The 13,281-nt window shown below is 45.1% G+C and overlaps 1 long non-coding RNA gene across 1 annotated transcript; it reads right to left on the bottom strand.

Annotated features, from left to right (window-relative positions):
• Positions 1 to 234: 234 nt before the first annotated feature.
• On the bottom strand, positions 235 to 12,140 carry LOC140074695 (uncharacterized). The gene is made up of 3 exons (XR_011849250.1): positions 12,116 to 12,140; positions 11,755 to 11,783; positions 235 to 1,195 (listed from the first exon to the last, which is right to left on the bottom strand). It is a non-coding gene; the product is annotated as an uncharacterized lncRNA (long non-coding RNA).
• Between the last annotated feature and the right edge of the window lie 1,141 nt (positions 12,141 to 13,281).

Raw genomic sequence — 13,281 nt, 5'->3', positions numbered from 1 at the left:
TGTAGTATTATGTGATACGGAACTCACCTTGAGGAGTTGTGTAAAGGTTAGGCAGAAATCTCCTGATTGCTATGTTGAGACAATCCGGTTGCTGCTTGTCAGGAGAGGATTTCTTCACTGACTCAAGTCTGACCCCAAGAGAAATCCAAACACAAGGCAACAAACAATAAAGGCGAACAGGTTATGTATATCAAAATAAGACAAACCTTAAATGTAGACACTGGAGGGCCTGAGTAAGAAATAAGCAGTTTTATTGTGGAGCATACAAAAGACACATTAAGAAATTGAGTTTTCGTTTTCAGCATCCGATCCCGAGTTCACCCCACTCAGAAACACCCTAGGGTCACAAATTCACAACAAAGTATACAATATCACCTCTGCCTGAAGTCTGGGGGGATCAAAGCAGGGGTCTACTTCAATGATCCCAGGCTACCCATAGGGGTCTCAGTTTCATACCATTTGGCGCTTACAACCTTAATGCAACCATATTTGTCTAAAGAACAACTTATCCTTCAGCTACACTCTTTTTCTGTATAGGTCCCTTATCAACGAAAATAATAAAGAAAACTCATCAGAAATTTAGAACACAAATGTAAAGTATTTGATAAAAAAATGTACTTAAAAAAATTTATTACAAAGAATTTTTAATATATATATTTTTACATTTGGTCAAGCGCATTTTAATTTATCTTTTCCTTGACTCATTCTTAGTTATCATGTGAGTCATGATGCGTATGGTGTCTTAGTAGCCCCAGGAGACCATGATGACCATGATGACTATGTCTGTGGTGATCATTATGATGTTCATGGTGTCTGTGGTGGTGATGTTCATGAGGGTCATTATGCCCATGCAGAAGCCGTCCAACAATTCCACGATGCCTTTGTGAATCTTGACGTTCACATGTTTCATGATTTGCCCGCATAATTTGGCCCCCGTTTGCGGTAGGATAGGAACTTGGTCTTGCAGAATGGGATCCAAGATTAGACTCTGCTGTTACACTGTACCCCTGACCTCGAGGGGCATATGGCAAGTTACTATATGGTGGGGGTGCTGAATTGTTCTGTCCATATGGTGATAATCCAGGTTGTGACTCAGTGTATGGAGGAGGCGCACATTGAGGCTGGCCATGAGATGGTGTAGATATGACTGCATCATATGGTGGAGGTTCAGATGATGGCTGTTCACTTGCCATTCCTGAAACAATATATAAGTATGAGTATTAAATTGAAAATAATAAGTAAATCTATTCACCCATCACTGCAAAGCATATACATCAGTGCGTACATGATGATACATGTGACTCCAACAAGAGACAACCCAATATTTCCTTCCTGGAGTTATATTTCATGTGGTGTGTAATGTGGAGTACAGAGTATTACCCTACAGAGTAATATCATACAGCCACAGAGAAGATGGTGTAGAGCAAGAAAACTTGTCTACTCAACATAAATTTGTCTTTTACATAGGGTACTATCCAGGGGTATAACTAGGAGAGACAGGGTACCATAGCAGACTACTGCCTTAAAAAATATACATATTTCTATACTCACACATTATATACACACCACAAAGCATAAACAGCATAAACATACATAAAGTAGGTACACATCATATTTTCATACAGCATATACACATATATACAGCATATATACGCACCACACACACACATACAGTACACATCCAATACTACAGATGCTGGGGCCCCTGACAATGTGGACCCCATAGCAGCTGCTATGGCTGCTACCCCTGTAGTTACAACCCTGGTACTATCTCATCAATAGGTAACCTCACCTCAGGAGGAATAAGTATTCAGTTTGTTTGAACAGTTTGTTTAAAATTCATATACTATGGTGATGCTTGTTCCACAACTTTAGGGTCACTGTTGCTGCATTAATGCTCCTCTAACAATAAAATCTCAGTGCTTGGCCTTAGGAAGAAACAATGTATTCTACTTCCATATCAGTTTCATAGGCTGAACTCCAGCCCAGCGCAAGTATACATTTGGTTGACTGTTTCAGTACGATGACATGTTATCAGACCAGACCACGTCACAGGGGATCTGCCCACTATGCCGGTATTCTGCTAACAACCTATCCCTATTATGTAAGGGCTCTCCTTCCTGAAAAGCCACCGCTAAGCTTAATATCCGCTCAAGGGACCCTCCCTTACAAGATCATTAAGGCTCACTTACAATGCAAATAAGAGTATTTGTAGCAATAGCTGCTGATTTTCAGTGTTGAATTAAAACATTGGAACTGTTTATACTACAACTTGTCGGAATGTATTGAATATTCAAACAAGTTTGTTCCAAATGCCACGTGACAATTAGAGATGAGCGAGCACTAAAATGCTCGGGTACTCGTTATTCGAGACGAACTTTTCCCGATGCTCGAGTGCTCGTTTCGAGTAACGAGCCCCATTGAAGTCAATGGGAGACTCGAGCATTTTTCAAGGGGACCAAGGCTCTGCACAGGGAAGCTTGGCCAAACACCTGGGAACCTCAGAAAAGGATGGAAACACCACGGAAATGGACAGGAAACAGCAGGGGCAGCATGCATGGATGCCTCTGAGGCTGCTTAAATGCACCATTATGCCAAAATTATGGGCAACAGCATGGCCATGACAGAGTGACAGAATGAAGCTAGATAGCATCTAAAACATCCAATAATTGACCCTGACACTATAGGGGACGGCATGCAGAGGCAGCGGCAGCAGCGGAAGGCTAGAGAGTGGCATGGCGACATACCCTAAATGGACTCAGGCTTCAAACCAATGGGTAGCAGAGAGGAACCAAAGGAGGTGAGCAAGAAGCGCTCAAATAATATCGGTACATGATAAAAGTTTGCCAGTATATTTTGTGGATTACACAGCAGGGTGGCGACAAAGTTAACATGGAAGCCATGAAAACAATCCAAAATTCTGCCTGACACAGCTCGTTTGATAAGGGGACGATGTATGGAGGCAGTGAACTAGTAGTAGATTAAAGGTGCTGCAGTTAAAACTATGTTAGTTGTTTCTTGGCATGGAGCTGGCGCTCCGCTGCCAGGCGAGCTTTCGCCAATCCAAGCCCCTGTCTCTAGGCTACTCCCCAAACAGCACTTCTAAGAACCTTTCGGATAAGATCAAGTGTAGTAGCGTTCTTATAAGTTTGGGATATGGCGGGTGAGGGGAATGTAAACATCTGCGCAAGAAGCGCTGAAATAATATCCGTAAATGAAAAAAGTTTTCCAGTATATTTTGTGGCTTACACAGCAGGGTGGCGACAAAGTTAACAAGTTTGATGTGGAATGCCCTGCAATAGCTCTTGGGCGGTGTGCCTTTTATCACCTAGGCTCAGCAGTTTGAGCACCGCCTGCTGTCGCTTAGCGACGGCACTGCTGCTATGCCTAGAGCTACCGACTGATGGCGCCATGCCCACGGATGGTAATTCGGAGGAGGAGGAGGGGTGGGAGGATTTGGAGGTATAGTAGGCCTTTGAGACCTGGACCGAGGTAGGCCCCGCAATCCTCTGCGTCGGCAGTATATGACCAGCCCCAGGGTCAGACTCGGTCCCAGCCTGCACCAAGTTAAGTGTAGTAGCGTTCTTATAAGTTTGGGATATGGCGGGTGAGGGGGATGTAAACAGATGCGCAAGAAGCGCTGAAATAATATCCGTAAATGGTAAAAGTTTGCCAGTATATTTTGTGGATTACACAGCAGGGTGGCGACAAAGTTAACAAGTTTGTTGTGGAAGCCATGAAAACAACCCAAAATTCTGCCTGACACAGCACGTTTGATAAGGCGGGCATGTATGGAGGCAGTGAACTAGTAGTAGATTAAAGGTGCTGCAGTTAAAACTATGTTAGTTGGTTCTTGGCATGGAGCTGCCGCTCCGCTGCCAGGCGAGCTTTCGCCAATCCAAGCCCCTGTCTCTAGGCTACTCCCCAAACAGCACTTCTAAGAACCTTTTGTATAAGATCAAGTGTAGTAGCGTTCTTATAAGTTTAGGATATGGCGGGTGAGGGGAATGTAAACAGATGCGCAAGAAGCGCTGAAATAATATCCGTAAATGGTAAAAGTTTGCCAGTATATTTTGTGGATTACACAGCAGGGTGGCGACAAAGTTAACAAGTTTGTTGTGGAAGCCATGAAAACAACCCAAAATTCTGCCTGACACAGCACGTTTGATAAGGCGGGCATGTATGGAGGCAGTGAACTAGTAGTAGATTAAAGGTACTGCAGTTAAAACTATGTTAGTTGGTTCTTGGCATGGAGCTGGCGCTCCGCTGCCAGGCGAGCTTTCGCCAATCCAAGCCCCTGTCTCTAGGCTACTCCCCAAACAGCACTTCTAAGAACCTTTTGTATAAGATCAAGTGTAGTAGCGTTCTTATAAGTTTGGGATATGGCGGGTGAGGGGAATGTAAACAGATGCGCAAGAAGCGCTGAAATAATATCCGTAAATGGTAAAAGTTTGCCAGTGTATTTTGTGGATAACACAGCAGGGTGGCGACAAAGTTAACAACTTTGATGTGGAATCCATGAAAACAACCCAAATTTCGGCCTGACAAACCTCGTTTGATAAAGGGACGATGTATGGAGGCAGCTATATGGACGACTTTTGGAGGTAGCAATGGAGACAACGTGTGGAGGCTGCTATGGAGACAATTCAATTTGGATAGTGCCTGTATGTGGCAGTCCAAAAATTTTTTCAAACCAGAGGAGCAGGTAGGTGGCCCTCCAGAAAAATGGAATAGATTGAGTGCCTGTATGTGGCAGTCCAAAAAAGTTTTTAAACCAGAGGAGCAGGTAGGTGGCCCTCCAGAAAAATGGAATAGATTGAGTGCCTGTATGTGGCAGTCCAAAAAAGTTTTTAAACCAGAGGAGCAGGTAGGTGGCCCTCCAGAAAAATGGAATAGATTGAGTGCCTGTATGTGGCAGTCCAAAAAAGTTTTTAAACCAGAGGAGCAGGTAGGTGGCCCTCCAGAAAAATGGAATAGATTGAGTGCCTGTATGTGGCAGTCCAAAAAAGTTTTTAAACCAGAGGAGCAGGTAGGTGGCCCTCCAGAAAAATTGAATAGATTGAGTGCCTGTATGTGGCAGTCCAAAAAAGTTTTCAAACCAGAGGAGCAGGTAGGTGGCCCTCCAGAAAAATGGAATAGATTGAGTGCCTGTATGTGGCAGTCCAAAAAAGTTTTTAAACCAGAGGAGCAGGTAGGTGGCCCTCCAGAAAAATGGAATAGATTGAGTGCCTGTATGTGGCAGTCCAAAAAAGTTTTTAAACCAGAGGAGCAGGTAGGTGGCCCTCCAGAAAAATTGAATAGATTGAGTGCCTGTATGTGGCAGTCCAAAAAAGTTTTCAAACCAGAGGAGCAGGTAGGTGGCCCTCCAGAAAAATGGAATAGATTGAGTGCCTGTATGTGGCAGTCCAAAAAATTTTTCAAACCAGAGGAGCAGGTAGGTGGAGCTCCAGAAAAATTGAATAGATTGAGTGCCTGTATGTGGCACTCCCAAAAATTGTTTAAAACAGAGGACCGGGTCGGTGGCCCTCCAGAAAAATTAAAAGCATAAAGTACTATAGGTAGAGCCAGTGGGCCCTGTCAAAAAATAGCCAGTTTCCTCTGCTTTACTGTACAAAGAGCAGGAGAAGGAGGAAAATGAGGAGGAGGAGGATGAGTGGATAAATTATTCAGGTTGAGCTTCCTTCACCTGCTGGAGATTGGAAATTAGGAGAAATCCATGCTTTATTCATCTTGATAAGCGTCAGCCTGTCAGCGCTGTCAGTCGACAGGCGTGTACGCTTATCGGTGATGATGCCACCAGCTGCACTGAAAACCCGCTCGGACAAGACGCTAGCGGCAGGGCAGGCAAGAACCTCCAAGGCGTACAGCGCCAGTTCGTGCCACATCTCCAGCTTTGAAACCCAGTAGTTGTAGGGAGCTGTGTGATCATTTAGGACGATGGTATGGTCAGCTACGTACTCCCTCACCATCTTTCTGTAAAGATCAGCCCTACTCTGCCGAGACTGGGGACAGGTGACAGTGTCTTGCTGGGGTGACATAAAGCTGGCAAAAGCCTTGTAAAGCGTACCCTTGCCAGTGCTGGACAAGCTGCCTGCTCGCCTACTCTCCCTCGCTACTTGTCCCGCAGAACTACGCACTCTGCCGCTAGCGCTGTCAGAAGGGAAATACTGTTTCAGCTTGTGCACCAGGGCCTGCTGGTATTCATGCATTCTCACACTCCTTTCCTCTCCAGGGATGAGAGTGGAAAGATTTTGCTTGTTCCTTTGGGTCCAGGAGAGTGAACACCCAGTAATCGGTGCTGGAATAAATTCTTTGAACGCGAGGGTCACGGGATAGGCAGCCTAGCATGAAATCTGCCATATGCGCCAGAGTACCAACGCGTAAGAATTCGCTCCCCTCACTGGCCTGACTGTCCATTTCCTCCTCCTCCAACTCCTCCAATTCCTCTTCTTCTGCCCATACACGCTCAACAGTGAAGGACTCAACAATGGTCCCCTCTTGTGTCTCGCCAACATTCTCCTCCTCTTCCTCCTCATCCTCCTCCACCTCCTCCGATATGCGCTGAGAAACAGACCTAAGGGTGCTTTGGCTATCAACAAGGGAATCTTCTTCCCCCGTCTCTTGTGAGGAGTGCAAAGCTTCCGACTTCATGCTGACCAGAGAGTTTTTCAACAGGCCAAGCAGCGGGATGGTGAGGCTGATGATGGCGGCATCGCCACTGACCATCTGTGTTGACTCCTCAAAGTTACTCAGCACCTGACAGATATCAGACATCCACGTCCACTCCTCATTGTAGACTTGAGGAAGCTGACTGACCTGACTACCAGTTCTGGTGGAAGTTGACATCTGGCAGTCTACAATCGCTCGGCGCTGCTGGTAAACTCTGGATAACATGGTCAGTGTTGAATTCCACCTCGTGGGCACGTCGCACAACAGTCGGTGAGCGGGCAGTTGGAGGCGGCGCTGCGCTGCCCTGAGAGTGGCAGCATCTGTGCTGGACTTCCTGAAATGCGCACAGATGCGGCGCACCTTCGTGAGCAAATCAGACAGATTGGGGTATGTCTTGAGGAAACGCTGAACTATCAGATTTAACACATGGGCCAGGCATGGCACATGTGTCAGTCTGCCGAGTTGCAGAGCCGCCACCAGGTTACGGCCGTTGTCACACACAACCATGCCTGGCTTCAGGTTCAGCGGTGCCAGCCACAGATCAGTCTGCGCCGTGATGCCCTGTAATAGTTCTTGGGCGGTGTGCCTTTTATCGCCTAGGCTCAGCAGTTTGAGCACCGCCTGCTGTCGCTTAGCGACGGCACTGCTGCTGTGCCTAGAGCTACCGACTGATGGCGCCATGCCCACGGATGGTCGTTCGGAGGAGGAGGTGGAGGAGGGGTGGGAGGAGGAGGAGGCATAGTAGGCCTCAAACACCTGGACCGAGGTAGGCCCCGCAATCCTCGGCGTCGGCAGTATATGACCAGCCGCAGGGTCACACTCGGTCCCAGCCTCCACCAAGTTAACCCAATGTGCCGTCAGAGATATATAGTGGCCCTGCCCGGCAGCACTCGTCCACGTGTCCGTGGTCAGGTGGACCTTGTCAGAAACGGCGTTGGTCAGGGCACGGATTATGTTGTCTGACACGTGCTGGTGCAGGGCTGGGACGGCACATCGGGAAAAGTAGTGGCGGCTGGGGACCGAATACCGAGGGGCGGCCGCCGCCATGAGGCTGCGAAAGGCCTCGGTCTCTACTAGCCTATAGGGCAGCATCTCCAGGCTTAGCAATCTGGAGATGTGCACATTAAGGGCTTGGGCGTGCGGGTGGGTTGCACTATATTTGCGTTTCCGCTCCAGCGTCTGGGGTATGGAGAGCTGAACGCTGGTGGATGCTGTGGAGGATCGTGGAGGTGACGATGGGGTTTTTGTGGCAGGGTCCTGGGCAGGGGGCTGACTATCAGCTGACACAGGGGAAGGAGCAGTGGTGTGCACGGCCGGAGGTGAACGCGCTTGTTGCCACTGAGTGGGGTGTTTAGCATTCATATGCCTGCGCATGCTGGTGGTAGTTAAGCTAGTAGTGGTGGAACCCCTGCTGATCCTGGTTTGGCAAATGTGGCACACCACAGTCCGTCGGTCATCCGGTGTTTCCTTAAAGAACCTCCAGACTTCTGAAAATCTAGCCCTCGCCGCAGGAGCCCTTGCCACGGGAGCTTCACTAGTTGACACATTTGGCGCTGATGCACCAGCTCTGGCCCTGCCTCTCCGTCTGGCCCCACCACTGCCTCTTCCAACCTGTTCTGGTCGAGGACTCTCCTCCGTCTCAGAAGCACTGTGTTCACCCGGCCTCTCAACCCAGCTTGGGTCTGTCACCTCATCATCCTCCGATCCCTCAGTCTGCTCCCCCCTCGGACTTCCTGCCCTGACAACAACTTCCCCACTGTCTGACAACCGTGTCTCCTCATCGTCGGACACCTCTTTACACACTTCTTCCACTACGTCAACAAGGTCATCATCACCCACAGACTGCGACTGGTGGAAAACCTGGGCATCGGAAAATTGCTCATCAGCAACCGGACAAGTGGTTTGTGACTGTGGGAATGGTCCAGAAAACAGTTCCTCAGAGTATGCCGGTTCAAATGGCAAATTTTGCTGGGAGGGGGCAGACTGGGGGAGAGGAGGCTGAGGTGCAGGAGCTGGAGGAGTGCCGATTTCGGTGACATGGGTGGACTGCGTGGAAGACTGACTGGTGGACAAATTGCTCGAAGCATTGTCGGCAATCCACGACATCACCTGTTCGCACTGTTCTGGCCTCAACAGTGCTCTACCACGATTCCCAGTAACTTCAGACATGAACCTAGGGAGTGTAGCTCTGCGGCGTTCCCCTGCTCCCTCATAAGCAGGTGGTGTCTCACCCCGCCCAGGACCACGGCCTCTGACCCCTGCAGTAGTTGGACGCCCACGTCCCCGCCCTCGTCCTCTACCCCTAGCCCTCGGGTTAAACATTTTGAAAATGAGAGTTATAACTTGAATTTTTTTTTTAACTTTTTTTTTTTTGTTTGTTTTTTTTTGTGTTTTTTAGTTTTTAAAACCAAACGATGCTATCCTATTGCTATGGCTATTTTATAGCCAAGTATGAAAGCACACTGCTATGCCAGATGAGATGACGCTGAGTTATGAAAAAAATAAACGTAAAATAAAAAAGGAAATGGCAGACTGTGCCTAATTGAAATACAACCCCGGGCCCTAATAAATTTTCCCACTTCGGTCTTTGCGATGGATATGTGCGTCACTAAGCGCAAAACACAGTGGTCGCAAGTCTGACTCCAAATTGCTCACAATTTGCTAGTAGATGCACTGCAACAACTACAGCCACCAGCAGATCAACCAGAAATCAAATATATATAACGCTACTGTAGGCGTAATTAAGCCGTTTGTATTCTCCTATGGCTATTTTCTAACCAAGTATTACAGCACACTACTATGCCAGATGAGATGACGCTGAGTTATGAAAAAAATAAACGTAAAATAAAAAAGGAAATGGCAGACTGTGCCTGATTGAAATACAACCCCGGCCCCTAATAAATTTTCCCACTTCGGTCTTTGCGATGGATATGTGCGTCACTAAGCGCAAAACACAGTGGTCGCAAGTCTGACTCCAAATTGCTCACAATTTGCTAGTAGATGCACTGCAACAACTACAGCCACCAGCAGATCAACCAGAAATCAAATATATATAACGCTACTGTAGGCGTAATTAAGCCGTTTGTATTCTCCTATGGCTATTTTCTAGCCAAGTATTACAGCACACTACTATGCCAGATGAGATGACGCTGAGTTATGAAAAAAATAAACGTAAAATAAAAAAGGAAATGGCAGACTGTGCCTAATTGAAATACAACCCCGGGCCCTAATAAATTTTCCCACTTCGGTCTTTGCGATGGATATGTGCGTCACTAAAACACAGTGGTCGCAAGTCTGACTCCAAATTGCTCACAATTTACTAGTAGATGCACTGCAACAACTACAGCCACCAGCAGATCAACCAGAAATCAAATATATATAACGCTACTGTAGGCGTAATTAAGCCGTTTGTATTCTCCTATGGCTATTTTCTAGCCAAGTATTACAGCACACTACTATGCCAGATGAGATGACGCTGAGTTATGAAAAAAATAAACGTAAAATAAAAAAGGAAATGGCAGACTGTGCCTAATTGAAATACAACCCCGGCCCTAATAAATTTTCCCACTTCGGTCTTTGCGATGGATATGTGCGTCACTAAAACACAGTGGTCGCAAGTCTGACTCCAAATTGCTCACAATTTACTAGTAGATGCACTGCAACAACTACAGCCACCAGCAGATCAACCAGAAATCAAATATATATAACGCTACTGTAGGCGTAATTAAGCCGTTTGTATTCTCCTATGGCTATTTTCTAGCCAAGTATTACAGCACACTACTATGCCAGATGAGATGACGCTGAGTTATGAAAAAAATAAACGTAAAATAAAAAAGGAAATGGCAGACTGTGCCTAATTGAAATACAACCCCGGGCCCTAATAAATTTTCCCACTTCGGTCTTTGCGATGGATATGTGCGTCACTAAAACACAGTGGTCGCAAGTCTGACTCCAAATTGCTCACAATTTACTAGTAGATGCACTGCAACAACTACAGCCACCAGCAGATCAACCAGAAAACAAATATATATAACGCTACTGTAGGCGTAATTAAGCCGTTTGTATTCTCCTATGGCTATTTTCTAGCCAAGTATTACAGCACACTACTATGCAAGATGAGATGACACTGAGTTATTAAAACAATAAACGTAAAATAAAAAGAAACTGGCAGACTGTGCCTAATTCTACTCAAACCCCTAATAAATTTTCCCACTTTGGTGTTTGAGGTGGATATGTGTGTCACTAAGAGCTAAACACAACGGTAGCAAGTCCCCCTGCTAATTCCTCACAATATGGTACTAGCTGCAAATAAAAAAAAAAAAAAATTATAACGTTATTGTAGCCCTAAGAAGGGCTGTTGGGTTCTTTTAGAATCACTCCTGCCTAACAGTAAGCTAATAGAACACCCTAACGCTTTCCCTGACCAGCAGCAGCTCTCTCCCTAGCGGCATCCAGACAGAGAATGATCCGAGCAGCGCGGGCAGCGGCTAGTCTATCCCAGGGTCACCTGATCTGGCCAGCCAACCACTGCTATCTACGTGTAAGGGTACCACGTCATGCTGGGTGGAGTGCAGAGTCTCCTGGCTTGTGATTGGCTCTGTTTCTGGCCGCCAAAAAGCAAAACGGCGGGAGCTGCCATTTTCTCGAGCGGGCGAAATACTCGTCCGAGCAACGAGCAGTTACGAGTACACTAATGCTCGATCGAGCATCAAGCTCGGACGAGTATGTTCGCTCATCTCTAGTGACAATGTATCAGACATTACATGGGACTATCTCTGCCAAACAACATGAACTCATTAGCTATTTAACCCAAGGTTGTGGGTTGTGGATTTTTGGTAAATACAATATATATTTATTAAGAAATAGCACAAATCAGGGCAGGCCACATGTATTACCACACTATAGATATACTGTATTCTTATTGATCCCAAAACAAAGAATTGTCCTTCACAATTATCCAATACATGTAGGCAACTATGAACTAATGCTTAATGAAGTCATAATACTTGATTAAACGTATAAAAATAATAGAAATAATTAATAATAATAAACACTTTACAGTTAGAATCTATAAATATCACTAACCTTGGTTTGGGTTCCACATATTGTAGAATCTTAAATATAAAAAAATGCAGGAAAAACACATTAATTAGTGAATCGCCATTTTCATGTGTATTGCACATTGGACTGACCAGTAATCATTTCGCTTTTTTCATTATCAACCATGTTACATTTTGGAAGATTTCCTGATAAGCAGAGGCAGACATATTCTTGAAAATGATAAAAAATTAGATGGAAACATATATAATTACAGTCTGTAAAATAGCAATAATATGTTTTCACGCTGCTCACTAATATGTTTCATTTTGTTAACCTTGACTATGTGGAACAGCGAGATAAGAAACTGGTTAGTCATAGACATGCATAGTCATTTGTATGTACTTACCTTTTCTGGTTATAGCTAGTGTTCCTTTGGCTTCGCTGGATCACCTGTGGTAATATTTATAAGAAAATAAAGAAGCAGGGAGGGAACTATTGAGGGTGGTGATAAGGCGCATATGACAGATTTCCATTACAGGTTCTGTGACTTTGTTTGTTCTCCCTGAGATATTTTGCACACATACTTTCCACTGAGCTCCAACATTTTGCACTCTGTCAGAATGACCAGAAAGAAATCTACCTACGATTCCAGGGAATAATATTCAAACCTTATGTGTGAACATAGTAACTTTGTTAGCATTAAACCCTCCATACAGATCACCCAAAGTGAAAGTTAATAAATGCATCATATAAAATACTACAATGCAGTCCTGAATAAAGACTGTCACTAACAAAAATTAAAAAAAAATGGGAATGATAACTTTACGAGAACTGGGTTAGATGGGAACTTTGAAATTCCATTCTGACAGTGTTGGACTGGAGTGGCTATCCCTAGAATGCATACCTTGGGCCTCGCAGGCCCACTCTGTTAATTCTTTTCTTTTTACTGCAAGATTACTTTAGTTAGAATTCTGAAACTCTAGGGATTTCTCAGTTATATAGTTGTTAGTCATTTCCAGTTGTTTATATATTTTTATGTTACAGGCATTTCGGTATAATAACTCTTTTTTGTGAATATCCCATATTCACATACCTGGGGCCTTTTAGGCCTGTACTAGGTTTACATGTGATCCTAAGTCTTTTTGTCTTTACTGTTGCTGGGGAAAACTTTGACTTCGTCTTTATGACTCTGCTGTTGCTGTGCAGAGGCTGGAAACAGATAAATTAGCCCCTATTAGCTACATCTGGAATCTTTTTTTATCAAGAACTGTACTAAGCATTACCATTCTAGTGAAAATGTGACAGTGGTTGAGCAACTTCTTGCATTTAGGGGACGTTGCAAATTCATTCAGTATATACCCAGCAAACCTTCTGAATATGGTATTAAAATTTTCTGGATGTGTGATGCTGCAAGCTATTACGGAAAGAATGGTCTGATTTAATAAGGCAAAGATGTTCATGCTCCAGTCCAGAAGGTCCTATGTTCTGATGTAGTAAAAACACTTGCTAAACCAATTTTCCATCCTGGAAAATATAACAATGGGCAACTACTTTACCAGTCTAGAAATGGCC

The sequence above is a fragment of the Engystomops pustulosus genome, chromosome 8, assembly GCF_040894005.1.
Source record: "Engystomops pustulosus chromosome 8, aEngPut4.maternal, whole genome shotgun sequence".
Classification (NCBI taxonomy): Eukaryota; Metazoa; Chordata; class Amphibia; order Anura; family Leptodactylidae; genus Engystomops; species Engystomops pustulosus.
This window is presented reverse-complemented; position numbering and strand designations above follow the sequence as displayed.